Genomic DNA, 22284 nt, shown 5'->3' with positions numbered 1-22284 from the left:
CAGATCATACTTTATTTTGGAGAGTACGTACAAATGATTGTGTGTGAAGGTTGTCAACATATCTCCTTCCTAGCGACCTTCATAAGAATACAAACTGTGTACTTCAGTACCAGAGATGGGCTAGGAGACCCACTCATTCTTTCATAAAGAGAAAACTATTCGGTTAACATCCCGTTTACCTCGGAGGTGATATATTTCTGATATTAATAACTTATTTAAAAACGCACCACAGAGAAGGTGAAGACCCCGGAGCAAAAGGTTCCTCAATCATGACTTAAGGCAAAAAATAAAATAAAATTGGGAAAAACTGCGTTAAATGTAGACAGGGGTCAAATGAAAAGAAAAATGTAAGAATTCGCACACACAAATAAAATGGCTATCACTAAAAGACCACCAAAGTAAATGATAAGGTCACCGCTAGGTCGCAAAATAGCAAGACATCAATGGGATGTAAAGAAGACTCAGTAAAATAATCAATCAATCAATCAATCAATCAATCAATCAATCAATCAATCAATCAATCAATCAATCAATCAATCAATACTGATCTGCATTTGGGGCAGTCGCCCAGGAGGCAGATTCCATATCTTCTGTTTCCCTAGTCTTTTCTTAAATGAATGCAAAGAAATTGGAGATTTATTGAACATCTCCTTTTGTAAGTTATTCCAGTCCCTAACTCTCCTTCTTATGAACGAATATTTGCCACCATTTGTCCTCTTGACCGGGCGAGTTGGTCGTGCGGTTAGGAGCGCGCAGCTGTGAGCTGGCATTCGGGAGAGAGTGGGTTCGAACCGTACTGTCGGCAGCCCTGAACATGGTTTTCCATGGTTTCCTGTTTTCACACCAGGTAAATGCTGGGGCTGTACCTTAAATAAGGCCACGGTCGCTTCCTTCCCATTCGTAGGCCCTTCCTGTCCCATCGTTCGGCCGAACGGTAACCAAACTGCGACCGATAAAACAGGCTAAGGAAGGCACACGAATTGATCAAGATAAAGTGGGCAACTTTTTCTACCCTCACCAGCGCAGTAATCGCTGTTTAATATTTTGTCATTAGGCCTGTAAGTTCTTGGTGACTGGTACCAACTGATGTGACATAATTAGTTCCTGGTACCAACTTCACTTAGTTCGTAGTTCCTAGTACCAGCTTTGGTCTGGCTGTTTAATTTATTCGTGGTTAGTTGCTATGCAGTAAGGCATGCTAAATTTTTACATAAATCTTTCTTCCTTCCCTCCTCCTATGTACGTTAAAACTTTGTTTATGTGTGTGTATGAAATAATTTTCCAGCATTCGTCTTCCGTGGACCTTTAGTGTTAGTTTTCCGAGGCCCGACTAGTCAGAAAATAATTTGACTGGATACAGTATGTTAGGTCCGGCTAGTGACAAAACCATTGGTCTGTGACAAAGCGATTGGTCTGGATAGGTTAGGTCTGGCTAGTGACAAAGCCATTGGTCTCGATACGTTAGGTCCGGCTAGTGACTAAATGCCGGTACACTAACCATTTAGACATGGAGCAGGACTTATATCTGATGAACCACATTGATTTCGACGTCAGTAAAGCAAGCAAGGTCATACTCCATAATCACCAAACTTCGCTTCGAACATGCCCTGTCGAACGAATTGGAGCAAACTCGGGCAGTTACACGCTCCACTCAAACGTGAGAGTGGCTGCATATGCAGCGAGGCAAATGTTGCTCTGTCGTGGTTACCGTCCAGCTCCATGGCTAACTGTTTAGTGTGCTGGCCTTTGGTTCAAGGAACCCCAGGTTCTATTCCCGGTCGGGTCGGGGATTTTAACCTTAATTGGTTATTTCCACTGGCTCTGGGACTGGGTGAGTGTATCATCCTTAAATATATAAAACGAAAACAATGAGAGAATGATAAAAATAATAACATATGAGTAAAAACGATAATAATAAACCCGTCTCAAGTTCGAACAACGCACGCCACTAGTAGCTACCACCAACCAGCGTACTTCACTGTCCTATACACGGGAACTAAATACACATTATTAATGCGTATCGTCTATTTCGCTACTAGCCATATCAAAGACATTTTAGGCAAAATGTGTAAATGAATAAGTCTTTATATCACATAAATTTAAATGAAAATGAAAACCTACAACCTGTTTTCCAGTCATTGACCGGGTCGAGGATATAATGAATGAATCATATGTAGGCTATTATTACGATGGGGTTGCCACTACCAAAGTGATATATTAATGAGTGATAGATGCTACGAAAAGAGAATGGAGAGTGTTGCTGGAATGAAAGATGACAGGGAAAACCGGAGTACCCGGAGAAAAACCTGTCCCACCTCCGCTTTGTCCAGCACAAATCGCACATGGAATGACCGGGATTTGAACCACGGTATCCAGCGGTGAGAGGCCGACGCGCTGTCGTCTGAGCCACGGAGGCTCATAAATTTAAATATATACTTCAAAATTAATTTTAAAAATCCTCTTTGCCTAACAATTCTTGCCATTCCCAAAACACGGCTTTCCTCGAAAGTGTGCAAGATACAAACCTGTAACATGCCACATAGTGAAACTTTCCCCAAGAAATATTACTTGTTATACTTTGGTGCGTCAGTTTACTGGGGGTATGTATTATCCATCTCTTGTAAGATTTTCTGGTGGGATTTTCATTTTTCATTCCTGATATGTTTACAGTTGCAAGGTCATGTAACATATCTCTTACACCATAAGGTATAGTCGACCAAACAGCGAATCTCTTGGAACATCACTTCTCACCAATTGTCAACTTGTTGATGGATAGCCGCGGAAGACAACTTTCTGCACCGATGAGTCAAGTATTCTTCAATTTATGACAATACTAGCAAATGTGCCCGTGCTTCGCTACGGTATTATACCATGTATACGGATTTCTATGTAAATTAATGTACAGGCAGTGAGTAAGATTATATATTAAATTGCGTGCGCGTGGAAGAGTTTTGAGAGCTTCCCGCTGTCATTCACAATCGAGTTCGGGAGTTTCTACTGAAACGGCAGGCTCACATTCCATCCGCCATTCACAATAGAGATATGGATTTTTCATTATAAAAAGAGGGCCCTTGTCATAATGCCAATCAAAATCGAGTTAGAGAGAATTGATTAAAATCGAGAAATGCACTTCTTTACTGTAAAATAAATCGAGATACGACAAAATGCCGTAGGACCAAAGTCGTAGATATCTCCAAATTGAGCAGCGATGGTGTTATCTGTTTTTGGATACAACTTACCCTTTAGCCAGCAGTTACCCCGAAAAGAAGGTTTGCAAATTCATTAAAATTGCCTACATATTTCGTTATTTTCCGGGGCCAAAACGTTATATTTATTAACACCACAGAATTATTCCTAAAAGAAAGTGTCCAGGTTTCAGGATTAGCACTTGCATACATACGGAGAAATTACTGAAGAAAGTAATACAGTTAATAAAGTTTAATGCAAAATAGGATTATAACCGAGGAAAGTCGGATAGGACAAATATGTAAGCACCAAGTGGATATATTGGAAAATTAAATGTCCCTCACTAAATTGTGATGATATGAGTTACGGATTTAAGAAGGCGATAACAAAGGAGAAATTTAGGTGAAGGGATTCTTAGGTAAACAGATAAGACGATGGCTTGTGGTGTTATTACATAAGCCCAAAGAGGAAAGGCAGAGGCAAGATATTAAAGCATAAAACAGAAGTAGAAGAGAAATGCAGTAAAAATTGTAGCAAATGCCAGAAAACAACTTACTGTGTGAAATAATGGACTACATTCCGCGGTACTGTTGAAATATTAACAGCCATCCTTAGTACTGTTCGAATCCGGTTGTAACCTCCACTGGTATTCCGCAAATATCGAGCAGAATGGCAGCTTGTTGTCTCTCTCGCCTTCTACCCAATGAACAACAACGAGTTTACATGAATTATGACGAAAATGGCACTACGCTACTTCTATGCTCGCAAACAGCCGGGGAAGTTGCCCTGGTAACTGGTACGTTCGTTGTCGGTCTGTGCGGGTGTCAGTCGCTCATTGCAGAACATGAAACCCGCAGAAAATAATAATTTTCTCCGTTAGTTGAAGAGTAAGCTAAATTATTTACAAAAGTTTTTTTTTTTTTTTTTTTTTTCTGAAGGTAAGTTTCACATATTGTACACTACGGATTTTATGGAAAATAAATAGTATAAGAGAAAATTGTAGAAACCTGTTCTATTTTTCCTATAAACCCCAAGTATATTCAGTTATTTTTAAATCATATCCTTATGAAAACCTGTTCCTGGATAAGTATACTCTGAATATGGCGTTTGGTCCAGATCTCTCCAGCCGTTTCGCCGTGATAGTGGAACAGACAAACAAAGAGACACGGAAGCTAAAAACGACTTCTACGATCTTGAGTTGACCTAAAACGGATAAGTATCTGACAAATTGGCAAAAAAAGCAAATTACAGACAGCAGACCCCCTACAATTTTATTTATTTACTGTAGATAAGCATGGGCACATTTATAAGTGCAGGTCTTCATTTCGAGATTTACTGCTCTTGAACGGTACGTAATATCGACAAATGGACTCCGCCATCAGACGCTACTTTTAGAGTTCTACATTTTCTCTATCTCCTACATTTATGGGTTACATTGAGTTAGGAACATTGAATAGGTTATATTTTGGGTAGAGTTTATAAACGTAACATTATTTTCGGATACTTTTTTTGGTAGCTGGACTCATAAAATTTGACTAACATATGGCCACTGGTCGTGTCAATGTGCGTGCCGAATTTTATAATAATATATTTTCTATACTAGCGAATGTACCCGTGCTTCGCTACGGTATTCTACATTGTATTCGAATATCGAAGTAAATAGTGTACATGCAGTAAATAAGATAGTTTTAAAATTGCATGTCTCTTAGCGTTATCCGAGAAAGAGCATGGGGAGGTCCCCGTACGTTTCCAATGTAAAGTGTTTGTTACGGATTTGTGATATAACGGCAGGCTCACTTGCCTACTGGCATTCACATTCAGGTTGGGAAGTTTACATTATAATTGCAGGCCCCATTGCCTACTATGCGGACAGAATCGATTTGGGGAGTTTTCGTTAAAATGGCAGCCCCCCTTTCCTACCTCCAGACAGATTACAGTTTTTATTATAATGGCAGGCAATTACCCTACTATCACTCGAAATTGAGTTGTGCAGTTATCATTATAATGACAGGCCCCTTTTCCTACTGCCAGCCAGCGTACTGCCAGTCACACCAAGTTGGTGAGTTTCCATCAAAATAGCAGGCCACTATGCCTAATGCCAGTCACATTTTAGATGAGTACATTTCTTTATAATGGCGGGCACCCTTGCCTACTGCCAAACACAATCGGGTAGGGGAGTTTTAAACAAAACTGCATGCTCACTTACCTTCTGCAAGTCAAATCGAGAAGGGAACTATTCATTACAATTGTAGGCCTTCCTTACTAATGACAGTTACACAGGAGTTGGAGAAGGAACCCTTTCCTACTGCCAGTCAAACTCGGTGTGGGGAGTACTGATTACAATAGCAGACCGACCCTTTCTCGATCGCTAAATCGACATCAGTGAATATATATAGATCGACATACGAAAGTATATGCGTGTTTACAATATTGAAGACCTTCATTTACAGATTAACTGCTACTAAACGTACGTCATATCGACAAAGGATTATACCATAAGACACGCCGGATTTAGTGGCCTAAATGGCCGGTCCAATGATATGTCATCTATTCTTGGGTCAGATTTAGAAACGTGGAACAGGGTAAAGGTTTTGTAAGATCATCTCACATTACATTACTTTTCGGATAATAATGTGACAGCTACATACGTAGCATTTGGCTCACATATGGCTACTGAGTGGGCCAATTTTCGTGAAGAGTTTGATGATTCTGTATTTCATATAAGTAATTGAAAGTATGAATAATGCATGTGAAAATTCCAAATTGACTTAACATCGATTAATAGAGAAAAATCAAACGTAAAAGGGATACAGATACGGCATAAAGTCATAAGACCAAGGTTGTAGATCATTCCAAATTGAACGGAGATTGTGCAATCCGTTACGTAATAGGAATTTCCGAAGGTCTGCACCATCATTAAAATTGCCTGCATATTTCGGTATTCTTCGGGGATAGAAAATGAAAAATTTAATGATATAGGATTTTTCATTCGTTACGGGCTAAAACGTATAATTTTGTCAAATTTCAATTATCTTCTTATTCTTCTGGCAGATTATGCCACAATGTGGATTTTGGGCGAGGCGGGTAAAAATTAGGACTTTCAGGAAATCAAAAATTATGGAGATTGTTATTATTACCCCTTAAACGGAAAGCTGTACGAAAATTTCGCCAAAATAGTCAGTGTAGAGGTACACAGTCGTTACGATTTGATTTATATAGATAAGGAATCTGCTCCATGTAAAACACCTTTTGGGCTATGTCCGCTGGACTTAACCTGCAAAAGTGACCATTCATGATATCTCCCTTATTAATCCTCCTGACGAAAAAATGCACATGAAAAAAAAGGGTTTAGAGGTGGAATTCCATCAGGTTTGGTCGATTTCCAGTCAGGTTGGTCTTGTTCTGTATATATTGTGGAAGAGTAAAATCACCATTTCGGTTCCTTATAAACCGCCAGTCCATTCCGGAACATGAAATGTTATTTACGTTTAAAACCTACCTTTGGACAGGTGGATGCTAAATATAAATTTTGTTTCGAATGTCTTCAGTAGTTTTCAAGTTGTAAGGAATACGCTTTATACGCACCCGCTCGTGAGTTAAGTCCGATGGGACTTGTACAGAAAAACGGTCCTTTAATGATATCTCCCTTATTGATCCTCGTATCGAAATGATGCACATGAGAAAAAAAGGTTTAGACATTAATTTCTACCAAGGTAGGTAGACTTCCATAAACTTTTGTTGTGTATATTTTTTGGAAGTGCAAAATCACTGTTTCGGTTTCGTATAAACCCCCAGTTAGTTCAGGGATTTAGAAACAATATTTGCCCTGAAACCTATCAAGGACAGGTGTATTCTAAATACGAATCTTGGTGGAAATGCATCCAGTAGTTTCTAGCATTCACGTACATACGGCGTAATTAAGGAAGAAAATAATACAGTTAAGAATGTTGAAACTAATAGAAAATGGATTATAACTGAGGACAGCCGGATAACGACAAATAAATAAATGCCGTGAGTTATGGATATAAAAAAGCGCTAACAGAGGAGAAATTTAGGTTCAGTGATTCTTAGGTAAACAAATATGAAGATGACTAATGGTGTTATTACTTAATCTATTCGAGGGCGGTTATAACCTCCAACGATATTCCGCCAATATCCCGCAGATGAGCCGATTGATGCCTCTCTTGCCATCTACCCAAGGAACAACCACGAATTTAAAAGCATGATGATGAAAATGGCAATACGTTACTTCCCTACTGGCATGCAGTCAGAGACGTTGCCATGGTAACCTGTAGGTTCGTTGTCGGTCTGTCGGTCACTAAATGCAGAGCATGATACCAGCAGAAAATTGTAAATTTCTCCGTCATGTGAAGAGTAAGGTAAATTATGAACATAACGAAAGTTGTTTATAATGAAGAGACGTTTCACGTACGGTAAACGAAGTTTACAGAAAATCAATAGTATAAGAGAAAATAGAGGAAAACTACTGTGGTTTTCCTATAAACACCCCGTCTATTCAAAGATTTTAAAATTATATGCATATCGGAACCTTTCCTGGGATGAGTATACTCTAAATATGAAGTTTGGCTGAGATCTATCCAGCCGTTTCGACGTGATGGTGGGAAAACCACTCTGGTTTTCCTATAAACCCCCCGTCTATTCAAGGATTTTAAAATGATATGCATATCTAAACCTTCCCCGGGATTAGTATACTCTAAATACAATGTTTGGTTGAGATCCATCCAGCCGTTTCGACGTGATGTTGGAAAAACCATTCTGATTTTCCTATAAACCCCCCATATATTCAAATATTTTAAAATGATATGCATATGGAAAACTTCCCCGCGATGAGTATCCTCTAAATATGAAGTTTGGTTGAGATCTATCCAGCCGTTTCGACGTGATGGTGGAAAAACCATTCTGGTTTTCCTATAAACCCCCTGTCTATTCAAGGATTTTAAAATGATATGCATATCAAAACCTTCTCCGGGATGATTATACCCTAAATATGAAGTTTGGTTGAGATCTATCCAGCCGTTTCGACGTGATGGTGGAACAGACAAACAGACAGACAAACAGAAACAATTTTATTTATCCCCGCCCAAAGGAGTCCTATGAGTGCCTTACACAACAGTATATTTTTTCCCAGATATTAAGTCTTATTTGTACCTATTTTGGTTGACAGCTATGCCCAAACGTACATGCATAATCTCACTGCTCTAGAATCCTGGAGCTGACGTTGCCATGGTTACGGCAGTTCATTTCTTTATCCGATTCCTAGAGCAGGGGTAGTGTGGTGCCAACATCTCCGTAACGGTTGGTTTTAGGGCCTTAAAACATGGTTTTCGGGCCCGTAGGGCTTACCGAGTTTTGTTCCTTGCGTCAAGAGGATTAAATTGAGCTTTGTCTCGTCCTTATACGACAAATTCGATATTTTGCCTATAATAGTATAAGAGAAAATGGAGGAAAACCGTTCTTCCTATAAAACCCCCGTCTTTTCAAAGATTTTAAAATGATATGCATATCGAAACCTTCCCCGGGGTCAGTATACTCTAAATATGAAGTTTGGTTGAGATCTGTCCAGCCGTTTCGACGTGATGGTGGAACAGACAAACAGACAGACAAACAGACAAACAGAAACAATTTTATTTATATAGACTAGCGAATGTACCCGTGCTTCGCTACGGTATTCTACATTGTATTCGAATATCGAAGTAAATAGTGTACATGCAGTAAATAAGATAGTTTTAAAATTGCATGTCTCTTAGCGTTATCCGAGAAAGAGCATGGGGAGGTCCCCGTACGTTTCCAATGTAAAGTGTTTGTTACGGATTTGTGATATAACGGCAGGCTCACTTGCCTACTGGCATTCACAATCAGGTTGGGAAGTTTACATTATAATTGCAGGCCCCATTGCCTACTATGCGGACAGAATCGATTTGGGGAGTTTTCGTTAAAATGGCAGCCCCCCTTTCCTACCTCCAGACAGATTACAGTTTTTATTATAATGGCAGGCAATTACCCTACTATCACTCGAAATTGAGTTGTGCAGTTATCATTATAATGACAGGCCCCTTTTCCTACTGCCAGCCAGCGTACTGCCAGTCACACCAAGTTGGTGAGTTTCCATCAAAATAGCAGGCCACTATGCCTAATGCCAGTCACATTTTAGATGAGTACATTTCTTTATAATGGCGGGCACCCTTGCCTACTGCCAAACACAATCGGGTAGGGGAGTTTTAAACAAAACTGCATGCTCACTTACCTTCTGCAAGTCAAATCGAGAAGGGAACTATTCATTACAATTGTAGGCCTTCCTTACTAATGACAGTTACACAGGAGTTGGAGAAGGAACCCTTTCCTACTGCCAGTCAAAGTCGGTGTGGGGAGTACTGATTACAATAGCAGACCGACCCTTTCTCGATCGCTAAATCGACATCAGTGAATATATATAGATCGACATACGAAAGTATATGCGTGTTTACAATATTGAAGACCTTCATTTACAGATTAACTGCTACTAAACGTACGTCATATCGACAAAGGATTATACCATAAGACACGCCGGATTTAGTGGCCTAAATGGCTGGTCCAATGATATGTCATCTATTCTTGGGTCAGATTTAGAAACGTGGAACAGGGTAAAGGTTTTGTAAGATCATCTCACATTACATTACTTTTCGGATAATAATGTGACAGCTACATACGTAGCATTTGGCTCACATATGGCTACTGAGTGGGCCAATTTTCGTGAAGAGTTTGATGATTCTGTATTTCATATAAGTAATTGAAAGTATGAATAATGCATGTGAAAATTCCAAATTGACTTAACATCGATTAATAGAGAAAAATCAAACGTAAAAGGGATACAGATACGGCATAAAGTCATAAGACCAAGGTTGTAGATCATTCCAAATTGAACGGAGATTGTGCAATCCGTTACGTGATAGGAATTTCCGAAGGTCTGCACCATCATTAAAATTGCCTGCATATTTCGATATTCTTCGGGGATAAAAAATGAAAAATTTAATGATATAGGATTTTTCATTCGTTACAGGCTAAAACGTATAATTTTGTCAAATTTCAATTATCTTCTTATTCTTCTGGCAGATTATGCCACAATGTGGATTTTGGGCGAGGCGGGTAAAAATTAGGACTTTCAGGAAATCAAAAATTATGGAGATTGTTATTATTACCCCTTAAACGGAAAGCTGTACGAAAATTTCGCCAAAATAGTCAGTGTAGAGGTACACAGTCGTTACGATTTGATTTATATAGATAAGGAATCTGCTCCATGTAAAACACCTTTTGGGCTATGTCCGCTGGACTTAACCTGCAAAAGTGACCATTCATGATATCTCCCTTATTAATCCTCCTGACGAAAAAATGCACATGAAAAAAAAGGTTTAGAGGTGGAATTCCATCAGGTTTGGTCGATTTCCAGTCAGGTTGGTCTTGTTCTGTATATATTGTGGAAGAGTAAAATCACCATTTCGGTTCCTTATAAACCGCCAGTCCATTCCGGAACATGAAATGTTATTTACGTTTAAAACCTACCTTTGGACAGGTGGATGCTAAATATAAATTTTGTTTCGAATGTCTTCAGTAGTTTTCAAGTTGTAAGGAATACGCTTTACACGCACCCGCTCGTGAGTTAAGTCCGATGGGACTTGTACAGAAAAACGGTCCTTTAATGATATCTCCCTTATTGATCCTCGTATCGAAATGATGCACATGAGAAAAAAAGGTTTAGACATTAATTTCTACCAAGGTAGGTAGACTTCCATAAACTTTTGTTGTGTATATTTTTTGGAAGTGCAAAATCACTGTTTCGGTTTCGTATAAACCCCCAGTTAGTTTGAAAAATTTAATGATATAGGATTTTTCATTCGTTACAGGCTAAAACGTATAATTTTGTCAAATTTCAATTATCTTCTTATTCTTCTGGCAGATTATGCCACAATGTGGATTTTGGGCGAGGCGGGTAAAAATTAGGACTTTCAGGAAATCAAAAATTATGGAGATTGTTATTATTACCCCTTAAACGGAAAGCTGTACGAAAATTTCGCCAAAATAGTCAGTGTAGAGGTACACAGTCGTTACGATTTGATTTATATAGATAAGGAATCTGCTCCATGTAAAACACCTTTTGGGCTATGTCCGCTGGACTTAACCTGCAAAAGTGACCATTCATGATATCTCCCTTATTAATCCTCCTGACGAAAAAATGCACATGAAAAAAAAGGTTTAGAGGTGGAATTCCATCAGGTTTGGTCGATTTCCAGTCAGGTTGGTCTTGTTCTGTATATATTGTGGAAGAGTAAAATCACCATTTCGGTTCCTTATAAACCGCCAGTCCATTCCGGAACATGAAATGTTATTTACGTTTAAAACCTACCTTTGGACAGGTGGATGCTAAATATAAATTTTGTTTCGAATGTCTTCAGTAGTTTTCAAGTTGTAAGGAATACGCTTTACACGCACCCGCTCGTGAGTTAAGTCCGATGGGACTTGTACAGAAAAACGGTCCTTTAATGATATCTCCCTTATTGATCCTCGTATCGAAATGATGCACATGAGAAAAAAAGGTTTAGACATTAATTTCTACCAAGGTAGGTAGACTTCCATAAACTTTTGTTGTGTATATTTTTTGGAAGTGCAAAATCACTGTTTCGGTTTCGTATAAACCCCCAGTTAGTTCAGGGATTTAGAAACAATATTTGCCCTGAAACCTATCAAGGACAGGTGTATTCTAAATACGAATCTTGGTGGAAATGCATCCAGTAGTTTCTAGCATTCACGTACATACGGCGTAATTAAGGAAGAAAATAATACAGTTAAGAATGTTGAAACTAATAGAAAATGGATTATAACTGAGGACAGCCGGATAACGACAAATAAATAAATGCCGTGAGTTATGGATATAATAAAGCGCTAACAGAGGAGAAATTTAGGTTCAGTGATTCTTAGGTAAACAAATATGAAGATGACTAATGGTGTTATTACTTAATCTATTCGAGGGCGGTTATAACCTCCAACGATATTCCGCCAATATCCCGCAGATGAGCCGATTGATGCCTCTCTTGCCATCTACCCAAGGAACAACCACGAATTTAAAAGCATGATGAGGAAAATGGCAATACGTTACTTCCCTACTGGCATGCAGTCAGAGACGTTGCCATGGTAACCTGTAGGTTCGTTGTCGGTCTGTCGGTCACTAAATGCAGAGCATGATACCAGCAGAAAATTGTAAATTTCTCCGTCATGTGAAGAGTAAGGTAAATTATGAACATAACGAAAGTTGTTTATAATGAAGAGACGTTTCACGTACGGTAAACGAAGTTTACAGAAAATCAATAGTATAAGAGAAAATAGAGGAAAACCACTGTGGTTTTCCTATAAACACCCCGTCTATTCAAAGATTTTAAAATTATATGCATATCGGAACCTTTCCTGGGATGAGTATACTCTAAATATGAAGTTTGGCTGAGATCTATCCAGCCGTTTCGACGTGATGGTGGGAAAACCACTCTGGTTTTCCTATAAACCCCCCGTCTATTCAAGGATTTTAAAATGATATGCATATCTAAACCTTCCCCGGGATTAGTATACTCTAAATACAATGTTTGGTTGAGATCCATCCAGCCGTTTCGACGTGATGGTGGAAAAACCATTCTGGTTTTCCTATAAACCCCCTGTCTATTCAAGGATTTTAAAATGATATGCATATCAAAACCTTCTCCGGGATGAGTATACCCTAAATATGAAGTTTGGTTGAGATCTATCCAGCCGTTTCGACGTGATGGTGGAACAGACAAACAGACAGACAAACAGAAACAATTTTATTTATCCCCGCCCAAAGGAGTCCTATGAGTGCCTTACACAACAGTATATTTTTTTCCCAGATATTAAGTCTTATTTGTACCTATTTTGGTTGACAGCTATGCCCAAACGTACATGCATAATCTCACTGCTCTAGAATCCTGGAGCTGACGTTGCCATGGTTACGGCAGTTCATTTCTTTATCCGATTCCTAGAGCAGGGGTAGTGTGGTGCCAATATCTCCGTAACGGTTGGTTTTAGGGCCTTAAAACATGGTTTTCGGGCCCGTAGGGCTTACCGAGTTTTGTTCTTTGCGTCAAGAGGATTAAATTGAGCTTTGTCTCGTCCTTATACGACAAATTCGATATTTTGCCTATAATAGTATAAGAGAAAATGGAGGAAAACCGTTTTTCCTATAAAACCCCCGTCTTTTCAAAGATTTTAAAATGATATGCATATCGAAACCTTCCCCGGGGTCAGTATACTCTAAATATGAAGTTTGGTTGAGATCTATCCAGCCGTTTCGACGTGATGGTGGAACAGACAAACAGACAGACAAACAGACAAACAGAAACAATTTTATTTATATAGATAAGTGTGTCAAACGATAACATATATACCTGTAAAAATTAAAAAAATTAACATAGAAACGAGAAATGCAACTCTGTCCAACGTATAACGGATCAGGGTACGGCAAAAAGTCATGGGACTAATGTTGTAGATCTCTCCAATTTGAACGGCAATTGTGCCATCTGTTTTGTGATACGACTTAATTAACCCGAAACGAAGGTATGCACCGTCATTAAAATTACCTCCATATTTCGATATTTTTCGGGGCCAAAATAGTACACATTTCAATAGCTTGGAATTGTTCCACAAAAGAAAGTGTATCCAGATTTCAGGATTAGTCCTTGCATACGGAGAAAGTAAATAAGAGAATGATGCAGTTAAGAAAGTCGACATTAATTGAAAATAGGAATATAACTGAGGAAAGCCGAATATGATAAATATGTAAACATCAAGTGGATGTATTGGAAAATAAAATGACTCTCACTAAATTGTGATGATACGAGTTATGAATTTAAGAAAGCGGTATCAGAGGAGAAATTTAGGTGCAGGGATTCTTAGGTAAACAGATAAGAAGATGAATTACGGTATTATTACATAAGCCTAAAGTGGCAAGGCAGAGGCAAGAAATTACAGCAGAAATCAGAAGTAGAAAGAAATTTAAAATTACAGCAAATGTCAGAAATCACCTTGCAGTTTGAAAGAATGGGCTACACTCCGCGGTACTGTTCAAATATTAACAGTCCCCCTTAGTGTTATTCGAAGACGATTGTAACCTCCATTGGTATTCCGCAAATATCCCGCAGAACGGCAGCTTAACGTCTCTCACGCCTTCTACTGGAGGAATAACCACGAGTTTACATACATGATGACGAAAATGGCATTAAGTTACTTCCGTGCTGGCAAGCAGCTAGAGACGTTGCCGTGGTAACCGTTAGGTAGGTTTGTTGTCGGTCTGTCAGTCACTCAATGAAGAGCATACTTCTGTGGATCAGCGGTAGAGTGTCGGCCTCCGGATCCCAAGATAGCGGGTTCAAACCCGGCAGAGGTAGCCGGATTTTTGAAGGGCGGAAAAAAGTCCATTCGACACTCCATGTTGTACGATGTCGGCATGTAAAAGATCTCTGGTGACACATTTGGTGTTTACCCGACAAAATTCATTAAATCTCAGCCATAGACGCCCAAGAGAGTTTCGGTTTACTCGGTCTGCCATCTAGTGGGGGCCTAGAGTAAAACGAAACGTCGAAATTGACGAGCAGACAGCCAGATGGCGTCAAATTGAAATGTCTGCACACGGTAGCTGAGGCCATACGATTATTATTATTATTATTATTATTATTATTATTATTATTATTATTATTATTATTATTATTATTATTATTAGTATTATTAATGAAGAGCATGAAACCCGAAGAAAACAGTAATTATTTTCCGTAATTTGAAGAGTATGCGAAATTATGTATACAACAAAAAGTTGTTTAAAATGAAGGGATGTTTGACATATTTTCCACGGATTTTCCAGAAAATCAACAGTATAAGAGAAAAGTGAAGTAATCTTTTCTGCTTTTCCTACAGAATCCCAGTCCATATCTAAACATTCTCCTTGATGAGTACACTCTAAATATGAAGTTTTGTTGAGATCTATCCAGCCGTTTCACCGTGATGGTGGAACAGACGGACAAAGAGATGGGCAAGTAGACACGAAAGCTAAAAACAACTGATACTGCCTTGAGTTCACCTATAACGGATAAGTACCTTAAAATTTGACAAAACAAACGAAATCACAGACAGTGGGCCCCGGGATTGTGTTTATAATTATTACTATTTCATTCTAATACACTACTATTATTTGCCCTAATAGTGTTTAAAATGCTCAACTATGTATGTGGAGCTTAATTCTAAAAGTTACTAAATTCAAAAATTTGAAAAATTAGCTGCAGGTGGCAACTTTGTCTTGTTATGTGTTAGAATATCTCTGAATAAGCATATTCAGCAAAAAGTACCGCATCCATGTTAAGTTGTCTTCCTTTTTTGATACTTGCTGTGCTTCGACCCTTATATGGGCAACTGCAGTTTCAGAACAACCTTTTAAACCGATCGATCTCTAGATGTACGATCATTTTGACTGTTTATTACGTAACCAACGTACATGGAAAAATGCGCTCGTGCCAGCTCGGCATTACAAAATCCATTCAGCCAACAAGGTGAGCGATTTTCGACTCGTGATTTTCTGCAATGTGTCATGGTGGCTTAGGTATAGTTTCCAGTAAGTGTCCATGCTTCTTGCGATGAGTTAGAATATGCAGGATTTGCTGTTTCACGCTAATGTACTGAAAATTCCAAATGTCTTTAAGGATGAAGAAAATGATTTTTACTGTTTGTATTTCATGAAGGTTGATAACTTACAAAGTTAATGTGGGCAATAATTTAAAAGATTGAAAAGCTGTCAACGTACGACAATAGACAATAAAACATAATTTTATGTCAAAAGGTACCAAATATCATTTAAATTGCATAAAATAATATGATCAAATAATCATCAAACCACTATGCTTGGTATGAAACTCAAGAAATGAATATAGAATTGGGTCACATAACATCTAGAAAAATTGCTGTTACTAAAGCAGTAGTTCCATTTTATCCTATCCCTAAAATATTTATAGTGGATTTGGTACATTTTTGAATTCAGCAGGGTACATGCATGCTCTGTACGGCTTCTGATAACGATGTAAGTGTGGCGTATTTGATCGGGTAGTTTCTCTGTGAAAACTTATTCCACGTTTAACTTCCAATCATGGAATTACATTGGGAGGTGTATCTGTTTATGAACAGCTATTCATAGTTTAGACCAAGTTCCACACCTCACCTCTATGTTGACACTCACCTGACAATGGCAGGCTGGTGATAACACTATGGCTACCAAGAATGCAGTAAGAAAATTCATCATGGAGTTCCTCACCTCTCTTCTAACAGTCATGTCTTCAACGACTCTCTGTTTATATATGCAAACTTGACATGTTTCCCACTCCACTCAGAGAGCTTTGTAGACAACATCCGTGATAATATATGCGAAATAAATATCTGTCATAGCTTCTTATCGCTTGCAAAACAACATGCTTTCAGAGCCATTTAATCTTAACATAAAATGAACATTACGCTTTAAAACCATACTTAACCTAGATCTTTGAAGTACCTTTCGTATGGCTCATGACTTACATTTCCGGAACGTTGTCAACTTCCGCAGGATTTAAGATAAACAAACCTAGTTGTAGGTCACGAGGGCGATATTAACACATGTGTGGTGATTTTGATGACTGGTATTTGAAGAGATTAATATCGTGGTTATCAGCTATCAGTTATGAGAACTTAAGAAGTTGTATTGCCGAGCTGGCAAAAGCACAATCTGCTAATGTACGTTGGTTCCAGAACAAACAGTCATAAAAGTCCTACATCTAGAGATATGTTTGTTCAAAATGTTGTTCACAAACTGCAGTAAACCTATACAAGGATCGAAGTACAGCAACTGTCAAAAAAAGAAAGACAAAAACCTGCGTCAGGGCAAACCAGGGAATGTCATCACGTAGGAACCTTTTTTAGTTTAAAAATCATTCTACATTTCTAAACAATACTGGAATAATAATAATAATAATAATAATAATAATAATAATAATAATAATAATAATAATACTCGATATATTTAAAACGCAATGCAGTTTCCTTTTGTAATTCGCCAACAACTCCCCACTGGACTGACTTTTATGAAATGTGATTTAGTTGAAAGTTACCGGTACCTGTATATATATGCCATAACTATTGTTTCCTTTTTTTTAAACTATTATTAGGATTTTCTTTCTTCTTCTTCTTCTTCTTCTTCTTCTTATTTTCTAGCCTATTTCAATCCACTGCTGGATATAGGCCTCTTTCATATGCTTCCATCGTCTTCGGTCTTGAGCCACTTGGAACCAGCGTGTTCCAGCCAACAGCTTTATGTCGTCGAGCCATCTCTTCTTGGGTCTTCCAATGCCTCTTTTGTGTTCCCACGGTCTCGAGTGAACAATCCTAGATGTCCACCTGTTGTAGTCTTGTCGAGCTACGTGTCCTATCAATTGCCATTTTAGTCTTGCTACTCTCTCTAGGACGTCTGTTACATTAGTTCTTCTCCTGATGTCCTCTGAACGGATCTTATCCCTAAGGCTGATACATTGCATCTGTCGCTCCATGAATTATTAGCATTTTATTTTATGAAATTAACATTCGCATAATGCTACTCACCTGTACGCGATAAGTATGCTCTCTGTCTACAATCTACTTCGCCGATTTTCAAATTATTTTGCTTTAAATTAAAGATGCTTATCTCTACATTGCGCATAATTGCGCTTCTTCGTTGATAGTAATCACTTTAATATGAAGTTTTCATTATTTGGGCGAAGCTTCCTCTCGGCTTGAGAAAGCAGTTACAATCAGTTGCAATAACTGACAAGAGATGGCAATAGCGCACTTCATTCTGTGACTTTCAACAGAGTGCACCACCACAGTTACATTGACCACGATTCTAGCAACGAGCTAGAATGCCAGATAGAGGCGAGAGCGCTGCCCGGCTGAAGCTAATCGAATGAACGTCCACCATGGTTTCAATGGTCACATAAGAACTTGAGTGATGAAAAATGTTGACGCCAACATCGTGCCTCAAGATGGTGGCTCCATAAGTAGCATTCGTTCCTGACCCGTATTAGACCGTGCATTGCATTCTAGCATATGGTCAAAGATATTGGTACAGACATGAAACCTTAGTCGCAGGGAGATTATCATTTCATTCTTCTTTATTCCAGGCCTTAGAAAGCAGTGTGTGTTCTGTCCACGGCCTGTTTCACTGTTGCTGTGTAGAAAATTTTTCAACTACTGCTCTCTTTCTTTAACCCTGAGTTTGCTGAAACCATGGTACTGTATTTTTATTAACCGACGAATTGCCTAGGCAGTTTTAAGACTTGTGTGGTGGTAAACATTGCTTGAGTACATTATAATTAAACTACCACCTCGACGACAGCCAAAAAAGCAGCTCGCTGATGATGGATGGATGGATGGATGGATGGATGGATGGATGGATGGATGGATGGATGGATGGATGGATGGATGGATGGATGGATGGATGGATGGATGGATGGATTGTCTTTCTTATGTACATATCCTTTCTCTGAAAGAATCATCAGTTTCATCTGCTTCTCCTGTTGTCATTTACAATGATTATATTGTTTTCAATGTATTAATTAATTTGCATTACCTTCAATAAACTTTAAAACTTCAAATGTCATCATGATATTGATTTTATTGGTTGATAAGGATATGTCAGTGTGTCTCCCACAGAATACAAAGCATTCAAAGCTCCTCATTCCAAACTGTACTCATAATGTCATAGTATGCAATATTGTGGTCCTGTTCCAAGTGACAAAGATTATTTTTCAGCTTGTAGGTTTCCAAATGGAGTGAGCTACCGCGGTGATAGGTATAAGAATCTTAGATTCCAAAGTATCTCCTGGTATGAAAACTTTCGTTTTGTTATTTAGGATATTATCCTGCCTCCCCACACGTTTCTCAGCATTTTAACATATTGAATAACATTGAATGTCGTTTCGTTATGTATACGAAAGTCTGAAAATACAAAGTAATTTATGAGCCAGTAGTAAAACATATAGAGCATTCATGCCATATTCATTATGAAAGACAAATTGTAGACTATTAATGTCGCGTAACTGGGAATTTGCATTTGGGAGATGGTAGGTTTGAATCTCACTGTCCTCAGCCCTGAAGATGGTTTTCCTTAGTTTCCCATTTTCACACCAGGAAAATGCTGGGCTGTACCTTAATTAAGGCCACCGTCGTTTCCTTCCCGCTCTTAGCCCTTTCCTATCCCATCCTCGCCATAAATCTTTTCTATATCGTTGCGACATAAAGCATATTTTCAAAAATGAATTGAAACCAAATAGGCCATTTTTCACTCAGGAAATGTAATGACATTTCTTGTATTTATCAGTTCGTAGTGGTTTATACGAAAGTCCGAAAATACAAAGTAATTGATGAACCAGGAGTAAAACATATATAGCAGTCATGCCATATGCATTATGGTAAAAATTGTAGACTATTACATGTTATTCAGTACGTTAAAATACTGAGAAACGTGTGGGGATGCGAGATATCCTATTTAACAAAACGAAAGTTTTCATACCTGAGGAATTTTGCAAGCTTCGATTCTCATACCTATCACAACGGCCAACTTGATGCCTCGCTCTCGCTAGCGCAGCAAGAGATCCATTCGGCCGTGCTATCACTTAGCAGCCAGACCACTAGGAGCGCTGCGAGCATCTTTGTTTCCAAGCTCTAACATGGACTGTGTATTTCTGTTATTTATTCGTGTTCTGTGGTTTGCAGTGTGCCGCCGTTAAATAAGGTAGGTTACTCCATGACATCACGGGTTACTCTCTTTAGCGGTTCCTAGCAATATATTAATATATTGTCACTATTATTGTTCAATTCCCTTCGTTTTGATTATTTCTCCATATTATATTGTTCTGTATGGTGATAGGAAGGTAGATATCGTGTTTTATTTTCTGCTCTTCGCCATCGTGTTCATTATGATGTTATAACTATGGAACGTCGAATTATCCAATAGTCGCTGATGGAAACTGTATATTTCGGTCTGTATCACACTGTTTGTATTGTATTCACGAACGTCATCGAGAAATACGTTTAGAGGCAGTGTTGCCAACTTAGCGGATTTTCCGCTAAATTTGGCGGAATTAGAAGACTGTCGGCGGAGAAAAATATCATTTAGCGGACAGCGGATTTTTTTGGCGGAATTCTAGATTTATTATAGCCGAATTTAGTATTTTATCAATTTTACGTTTTTTCTAAAATTTGTACTCCAGTCTGTCTCCGAGCTATTCCGTATTTCTTGTCAGGAGCTACAGTCACACGAGGAAAACGTGTGATTTGGATTCGATGTTATGAGATCATGGTATCATAAATTTGTAATGAGAGGGGAATTGGAACTTATCTCTTAGTTCACGAAAGACGGCAGATAATGAAACTGTGAGAGAGTAGCTTTTATATTTATACCATAAAGGAAGACAGGTTATTGAACTGGCCTGTTCTGTGTGTGGCTCTTGAGGTAGGGGATTCACTTAGTTTGCACCCGGCAGTAAAACGCCTACATGTTTTAGCTCGCCGGCTCAAAGGCAGGGGGTTAATCCCAGTGAAACTTACAGATAAGGTGAGTGCAGACATTTACTTGTTATTATTATTATTATTATTATTATTATTATTATTATAATTATTATTATTATTATTATTATTATTATTATTATTATTATTATTATTATTATTGCTCATTACTTGAGATCGGATTTCTTGACGGAATTTTAGCGGAATTTTAGCGGATTTTAGTAGTATTTAGCGGATCTTGAAAATATAAGTTGGCAACACTGTTAGAGTTTGTTCAAACAATTAAAACTGCATTTGAATATTATAATTATTTTGTTGTAGGTGACCCATCCTATAGACTGGTACAAAATAGCTCGTTAGGAGACGATACTCTTGAAAGAATACACCCGATCTGAAGTACTGTAATTATTACATTCGGTTTTACGAAACTATACATCAAATGATTCGCATACACCTGACACGAACACTGAGAAAGGTTATTAGTCTCTCTTACTTGTTGATCGTCTGCCAAACTGAGAGTTCTTCACTTGAAAACGCTGATGAATAGTCTAGAATGTCGAATCCACAGTAGCTAGCAAACTTCGCGTTTGGCCGTAGTTCTTAATTTTGAAACAGAATACGAGGCAAGTGTAAGATCATTTTAATATTGGTTATATGAACACATCATAGACCTAATAATAATAACAATAATAATAATAATCATGCTTGCAAATTAAATTGCAAGTTGCAATTTACTACCGGAGTGATCCGGGATCGAACACGATTGAAGTATCGGAAGCCACAAACCTCACTGGACCAAGGTCTATATTCGATGAGGTGCCGGCCGTGGAAACATTAGCTGTTTATACAGGTGTAAAATGATACATTTAGCCAACAGAATCAGCCATGCTACGGAGACATCAATATCACTTGCTACCTCCAGAAAAGTGGCTCGGATGGGAGAGCGTTGGTCTTACGAGCCCAAGTTGGTTGCTTCGATCCACTCTCAGTCCGGTGGTATTTGAAGGTGCTCGAATTCGCCAGCCTCGTATCGGTAGATTTAACAGCAAGAGAAGGAATTGTTCGACACAATTTCGATATCTCTGCATCTCCGTAAATTAAAAAAATATAGTTGAACTTATTATTATTAATTATTATTTATTTTTATTATTGTTGTTATTTGTTCCGGGGATTCCGTGTTGGACACAGGTGAAAGAAGGTGCGGGCATGAATGGGTCAAGGTAGAACAATCAGAAGATCGATTTTAAATTTTAAAATGATGGTTATATTTCTTTCTTAACTCTCTTTTCTTCTTTTTTTCCGAAATAAGACTTTACAAAATTCAGGTACAAAGATCATAACATAAGGCAACAGTTTTAGAATATGGAATAACAACAATAATTCTCCAACGAGCGCTACAGCTTCTTTCAATCAACAGTCAAGGAGACGACCCTCACAATTTTGTTTACAGAGTATTCAAAATATACAATGTTTCAAGAGCACATTTTGCTCCAC

General features: G+C 38.3%; 1 long non-coding RNA gene across 1 annotated transcript in view; it reads right to left on the bottom strand.

Annotated features, from left to right (window-relative positions):
- LOC136879222 (uncharacterized) overlaps positions 1–16608 on the bottom strand; it is a 185990-nt gene extending 169382 nt beyond the window's left edge. Inside the window, exon 1 of the long non-coding RNA XR_010860910.2 lies at positions 16460–16608. This is a non-coding gene — a long non-coding RNA (uncharacterized lncRNA). The remainder of the gene's footprint in view (positions 1–16459) is intronic.
- Positions 16609–22284: the final 5676 nt, after the last annotated feature.

This window comes from Anabrus simplex, chromosome 1 (genome assembly GCF_040414725.1).
Source record: "Anabrus simplex isolate iqAnaSimp1 chromosome 1, ASM4041472v1, whole genome shotgun sequence".
Lineage (NCBI taxonomy): Eukaryota > Metazoa > Arthropoda > Insecta > Orthoptera > Tettigoniidae > Anabrus > Anabrus simplex.
Note: the sequence above shows the minus strand (reverse complement) of the source record. Positions and strands in the feature narration are given on the sequence as shown.